This window comes from Anoplophora glabripennis, unplaced genomic scaffold, assembly GCF_000390285.2.
Source record: "Anoplophora glabripennis isolate ALB-LARVAE unplaced genomic scaffold, Agla_2.0 scaffold21, whole genome shotgun sequence".
NCBI lineage: Eukaryota > Metazoa > Arthropoda > Insecta > Coleoptera > Cerambycidae > Anoplophora > Anoplophora glabripennis.
This window is the reverse complement of record NW_019416454.1, coordinates 2206740-2214304: the sequence shown is the minus strand read 5'-3', so window position 1 is coordinate 2214304 and position 7565 is coordinate 2206740. Positions and strand designations below refer to the sequence as shown.

Below are 7565 nucleotides of genomic sequence, written 5' to 3'. Positions count from 1 at the left end.
GTATATCGTTCTGTGTGCTTTCAATAAATAAATTATTGCATGACAACAAAATTTCACGTTTATTTTTAAATACATAACTATATGCTATTAGCATTTACTACTCTCAGCACTATACCCATAATATTAATCATTCGAACCTGTCCCACACAACTCACTGGCTTTCTGCACAATATTTTAATGTATACTTGTATTTGCCTTGAAAATTATACACATTTATTTTCACAGTATTTAATCTGTTCAAAATAACTATGCAATTTTATCAGTTGTTTGGGTGCAACACATAGGGAGCATTGTTTTTATAAGCCGAAATAGCTCAGTTGGGAGAGCGTTAGACTGAAGATCTAAAGGTCCCTGGTTCGATCCCGGGTTTCGGCACAACTTTTTTTTTATTACTAATTCTTTATTATATAAATTATACTATAAAAGTTTGTTTAACGTTGAATTCTAATGCCTGTTTAGTGGGCCAGGAAAATAAGCTGGGAAATTACCATTTCGCGACTTTTTGTTTCGGCAAGCTGAATTTATCACTATAGATGCTAAATATTATGTACAATAACATATTAGTTTCCACAATCATAAAAATGGGGAGAAGATTTTTTACAGGGTGGTTACTTGTATAATTTTTACGTAATTTCACGTTTTTCGCTTATTTCGTTCATTTCCACGAGAAAACAATAAAGTACTTTTTTTTCGTCTTCAAAAGACCTTCAAAACTAGCCCTCGAGCGTCCAAAAATATTGATTAGATCAAAAGTTATAAACAGAAGAAGTTTATTTATGGCTTTTGAATTAAACATTTATAAACTGCGTTATTATTACCAGAACGTTTTGGCATCGCATCCTCTCATTCCTTATCACTGTCTAATAACTCACACGAAGTCTGGAATCGGTAAGTTGAATAGTTTACAAGTTATGGCCTTATAAACAAATTAACTCGAGGATCTTCCACAATCGCACTGATTTTTTTCATGGTAGATTCATAATAATACATTGAAATCTATCTTTTTTTTTTAAATTTCAAATTTGCAGCCTGAACATTTTTTTTATTTTTTAGCCTTAGTTGCAAAATGAAATATACGACGCACGAGCGTGATATAGTTATACAGGGTGTTTATTAATTGAATGCCGACACTTAAGGGTGTGAATCCTTGGGTCATTTTAAGAAGAAAACTTAATATCAACATATGTCCTAAACCTATTAATTTTTGAGCTACATGGTGTTACAGTTTTAAGAAAAAAATTACTTTTTTGTTATAATTTTCTTATCACTCCAGGTATTTTTATGAAATTTTGTACACACCTATTAATCATTAAGGAGCATTGTTTTATGTAAAAAATATTTTAAAATCTTTGCCAATGACGTCTGTACGAGGTTTGAACTAAACATTTTTGAAGAAAAAAATGGTACGCCACTGCTTTTTCTAAAAACTAAAATTATTTTTAAAATCTCCATTTATTTTACATCAATATTCGGTCCCTAGACTTACTCTCGTACGACGCACCATTTGCACGTAAAAAAATGAAAACCAAAAAAGTTTTTCCCCAAGTTCATTGAGACTGCTTTTGATATTTTGTTGCCATTTTGTAGACACCCACCATGCGTGGAAACACTTTTTGTGAGACAAAAATTAATTTTCTACTTTCACAAATGACGTTCACGTAGGCATAATATTAAATGTTTGGATAGAAAAAACGGTAAGCTCATTAAATGCCCCCTTAAAGCAAATGAAATAAAAATTAGTAGGCTGGGTAAAGTGTCATAATGTATTTATTATGTATTTACAGTAGTTGTTGAAAGTGTCCTCCACCCACACGTATGCAAGCATCTACTCTTCTTCGCATAGACTGATGTACATTTTCAAAAATTCCTGTGGTGTCTCTTATGGTTTGGCATTTCATTTGTTTTATTGTTAATTGTTGTAATAATACGAAGAGATTTCTCGTATTATCAAAATATAGTGTTCGTTAAATCGATTTTTCTTGAAAACGGATCGAGATACCGAAATGAAATAGGAATACATAATTAATGGAAAAATGATTGCTATTTCAGGTTTTGAATCAAGTTTCATGTTAAATTTACAGGGTAAAAAGTTATTAACTAAATTTTCGGTAAAATTGGTCGTAAGTGGCGCCCTCTATCTTATTCGTCGCCTTAAAAAATATAGTTTCACAAATTTTCAAGTTCCTAACATACATATTTTTAAAATAATCGCAAAAAAACTATTTAAAATTTTAACTTTCAACACCCTGTATTTCAGAAACTATCAACTTTCGGATAAGGCATGTTTGCGCCAATGGTCACCATTTCACGTGTAGTATCTTCAGCTTTCGATTTTCCCATTGTTTATGAATCACCCTGTATATTTCCTGACCTATAGGGTTCAACCAATATTTTCGCATTTAGGAAGTCGACTGGTGACTTGTGGAAATCTTCCCTTATAGCACATTTCAATACCCTGATGACTCAACAAGAATACTGTTTGTGGGAATTCGTATATGTCTGCAACTATTTTACAAAATTTATACTTTAATTATTAGATCTGATTAGGTAATTATGCATTTATCAGTATTGTTTAATAAATTTATTATTTTTATTATCGTATTGTAACAATTTAAGCAACGAGTTGCCTCTTTTTTTAGATATGGTGGCATCGATCCCCTTGTTCCCGGGCCATGGACGTTCGAACTTTCCTCAAAACTATGGACAATATCAACAATTAGATGGGGCCTCTTGTCCTTCGTATCTAATGCTCAATTGAATAGAATTTCGTTGTTGGCAGTGCACGAATAAATCCACCGAGTGTACTATTTATGACTGATTACAATAAATTCAAATTAACATTATATTAAACAAACAAACAACCCTGAGATTACTAGTGTTGCCATTTCAGTGGTACCCCACATTTGACTTGTATACTTTAACTGCTGGAAGAGAGTAGCAACTAGCTGCTTCTTCTTCATGTATGCTTTAATAATAAGAAAGGATATAGAAAAACATTGTTTTTTCTTAACATATGTACAATATGCTTAGCAACATTTTCCACTATAACGGTTGTGGGTCACCTTCTTTAAAGTATTCGAGAGACCCAAACTACAAAACATAATTATCAACAATTTGTTCACCGCTCAAATTGAAGTTAAATTAAACTCCATTTAATCTACCAGGGTGCTAATTTAATTTAACGAAATTATCGCGGTCGGTTTATTTGCCTTGCGAATTATAAATACACACCGAACTCCACATCTCTAAAGCTAGTGTAAATCGGACACAAGAAAAATGTACCTCGCACTCAATATTTCAATGTCTCAGTTTGATATTTAGAGAGATTTGTCTGAGATTACATAAAATAGGCACCCTTAATAAAAATGTTCTAACCAACAAATGACATCACACTTGTCTCGTTGCTCACGAATTATATTTATGGCCTTGTCGAAGACTAGCACTAGGTGTTGTCTACTATTAATTGAATGAGGATAGTTTTTATGAATCTCTATAAAAGCCATCTGTAACAGATTTAAAGATTAATGTTCAAATAATGTACTTATCAGAGCCCTATCCAAAGATTCATAGAAAATTGTACAGATTCTTGATTTAACACATGATTATTTCTGGCAATAAATATTGGGTATGTAATTATTATACAGGGTGTTAATGATAAGTTTTGACAAACTTAAATGAATTATTCTACCGATGAAAATAAAATAATCAACATTTGTCCTATAAAAATTGTTTATAGGGCGCTTCCCCAGATACAGGGTGTTAAAAGTTTCAAAAAATTATATTATTTTCCCTGTAACTTCACTGGCAAAATATATTTAGTGATAAAATTTGGGAAATGGCATTTTTTTAGTAGAGACTATTGTTTCATGTATAACTTATTCCAAAATACACTCCTGTGGCGTAGTTATTGGGGAAGTAGGAGACCTTTTTTTGAAAAAAAAATTGTACACCACTGGTTTTTTAAATAATTTTAAATGTTTTTAAAATGTACAATCAATTTGTAGCAATAAAGTATTCTTGTAAAGTATTCGTAAAATTTACTGGTATTTAGATAATTGGGAAATCAAATTAGAAGATACTTAAGTAACAATAAATGTGTAACAATAAATTCAATACCTAATATTTCTGAGATATTTCAAAACACTATATAACGTTACTGTTTTGTGTGTTGTAAAAAGTTTGTTATTTTTCATACAATTAAAAACAGATTTTAATAAAAAAAAAAAATGTTATTCAAGTCATTTCAACTGTAAAATACCAGAACCGTAGGTGGCAAGTTATTTCTAGGAAACAATCATAATTTTGAAACTGTCACACATTTTTGTCGCGTTTCTCTGTTAGTTATAGTCCGTTATACAAATATTAAATTAGCAGATATACATTTTACATACGGTAGCTAATGGTAATGCTAGACAAGCTGAACGACTTCTCCAAATCGACGTTGTTCAACAAGAAATACTTTTTCAAGCGTTCACTGTCGAGATTGTGAAACATGTTTGTCGCTACCAAAACCTCAAGCAAGAGAAAGACCTGTTCGTACAGTTCATTTGCAAGACAGAATTTTGAAATCTGTAGATGAAAACCCATCTACTAGTACCAGACAGATATCAACAGATTTGGGTGTATCACTTGTAACACTCTGGAACGTTTTACCTGAGCAGCAATTACGCCCATATCATGTCTAGCGAGTTCATGCATTAAATAAAAATGAGTAACAACCGAGGATTGAATTTTGTCAGTGGTTTTTATAACAATGCGAACAGCCTGATTTTTAGTTATTAATATTATTTACCGATGAAGCGAAATTCACAAGAGAAACCATTTCGAATTGTCATAATAACCACCAATGAGCGGATGAAAATCCGCATATTATTTCCCAACGTCGATTTCAAGAACAGTTTTCTCTTACTGTTTGGGCAGGCATTGTCGGTGATTATTTGAGTGGTCCCTACTTTTTACCCAGAACCGTCGATGGTAAAACTTATCAAAGGTTCCTACAAGAAGGTAGGTACTTAAGTATCTTCTTATTTGATTTCCCATTTATCTAAAGACCAGTAAATTTTACGAATTGTTTACAAGAATACTTTATTGCCACAAATTGATTGTACATTTTAAAAACATTTAAAATTATTTAAAAAACCAGTAGCGTACGATTTTTTTTCAAAAAAGGTCCCCTACTCTCCCAATAACTACGCCAATGGAGTGTATTTTGGAATAAGTTATCCATGAAAAAATAGTCCCTACTAAAAAAATGTCATCATCCAAATTTTATCACTCAATCTTTTATGTCAGTGAAGTTACAGGAAAAATAATATACTTAAATATCTGAACCTTTTAACACCCTGTATCTCCGTACGGAAGCGTCCTATCAAAAATTTTTATAGGGCAAAACTTGATTATTTTCATCGGTAGAATATGCCATTAAAGTTTGGCAAAACTTATCATTAACGCCTTGTATTATAATTGCAAAATTCGAGACGACTGGGGAAATGAGCTGTTTCGCTTCAATGTTCGAACGCTTTGTGGCCGCCGGAAATTAACGGAAATTAAGGGGTAATTTGGTTATTATTTAAAATGTCGGGTAAAAAATTGTGTTCGATTGTATGGTCCTGCCAATACGTGGTTTAAATTATTGACATTATGATCACTCTGTATACAGGCCATAGTTCCATGGTCATCTACAACAATACTTGCAGATACACGAGGATGTATTTTAAAATTGATGTGAAACACACATTCAGCTAGACACCAGTCCCTAACAATGCCATTGCCACTAGTGATATACTGTCTATTGCATCGATGAGTTCCCTCGAATTTTTGTTGAAAATTACGTTAATTTCAAAGTAAATCTACACATTGTTAAAAATAAATATTGAATAAAATACTGTTGTTCTTACTAATAGATCTTTTAATAAAATCTTCTATTGCACGAACTCTTATAAAAACTATTTTTTAACACTGGAAATTATACCTACGCGCCTAAAGTACGGAATAAATTCGGTACGAACGAAACAAATTTTTTTTGGGAAAAATCCTCGAACAGGTCAATTTTTAATTTAAAAAATACATAGTTTAACATAAAAGGCGATTTTCAACCGTCATTTGTTTTCGAGTAATGACGACATCGACATTTTTTTAAATAGCAACACCTTATTTTTTTTCTTGATTCTGAAAGATCGTTTCACTGTCGATCCAACAGTATTAAAATGTTGCCATCTTACATAGGAAAGTTTTCGAGTAAATGACGATTGAATATTAGAAAAACGTAATTTTATTCATTAAAGAAATAACAATTCCTATTTCTACCTAAATTAAGTGTTCGAATTGCCACCCACCGACTTCTTGACAATACGCAAGTCTGTGTAGAAATTCTTCTTGCACATTATTAGTATAATACAATTTTGGAATTCTTTTAAATTATGTGGTCTATTAACGTACACTTTGGACTTTAAGTAGCCCCATAAGAAATTGTCCAGGGGTGTAAGATCTGGGTATCTCGTGGGCCATTCTATCGGTCCTCGTCTGCCTATCCACCTCCTAGGGAAACAATTGTCCAGAAAATCTCGAACAGGGCGCGCATAATGCGGAGGTGCACCATTTTGCTGAAATTATATGGTGTCATCAGGAATATCAGGGTCATTATCGTTAGGAAAAATTCCTGCAAGCGCTGGAACAAGGTCATTTTGTAAAAACTCTAAATATCTTTCTGCTGTAAAGGTTCCTTCAAAGAATAAAGGCCGTACTATTCTGCTGTCAACTATTCCAGCCCACACATTTAATTTCTGTGGGTGCTGGGTATGTGTCTCTGCCATCCAATGAGGATTTTCCCGACTCCAATACCTGCAAGTTTGACAGTTCACTGTACCATTGAGACAAAACGTGGCCTCCTCTGAAAAAAATATTTGCCGGTGTAAATCTCTATTTACTTGACATAAATCAATCATAATTTCACAAAAGTGTAAGCGGTGGTCGGGATCGTCTTCATTGAGTTCCTGCACAAGTTGAATTTTGTAGGGATGATATTTTTCCAGCCTCAGGATACGTAGCACTGTGGTCTGACTAATGTCATTGTTTAATGCAACCAATCGTGAAGTATTATGAGGATTATCTACCATACTTATCAAAATGTTTTGTTTGTGATCTTCACTAACGCTTGGACGTCCAGGTTTTGGAATATTTACAACATTGCCAGTTTCTCTAAATTTAGATTCTGTCTTACTGACTGTTGATTGGCTGATACGGCGATCTGGATGTTTTTCATTAAATAAATCGCAAACTTCCTGCTGCGTTCTAGTCTTATCCCCACATTTTAATACTGTCGGATCGACAATGAAACGATCTTTCAGAATCAAGAAAAAATAGGGGGTTGCTATTTAAAAAAATGTCGATGACGTCATTACTTGAAAACAAATGACGGTTGAAAATCGCCTTTTATGCTAAAATATGTATTTTTTAAAATAAAAATCGACCTGTTCGAGAATTTTTCCCAAAAAAAGATTTGTTTCGTTTTTACTGAATTTATTCCATACCTTAGGGGCGTACTGTATACAAAAACTGACCCTTTG

General features: G+C 32.7%; 1 non-coding gene across 1 annotated transcript; it reads left to right on the top strand.

The window, feature by feature from the left end:
* Window positions 1–302: 302 nt before the first annotated feature.
* On the top strand, window positions 303–375 carry Trnaf-gaa. The gene has a single exon. It is a non-coding gene; the product is annotated as a tRNA-Phe (tRNA).
* The last annotated feature ends 7190 nt before the right edge of the window (window positions 376–7565 follow it).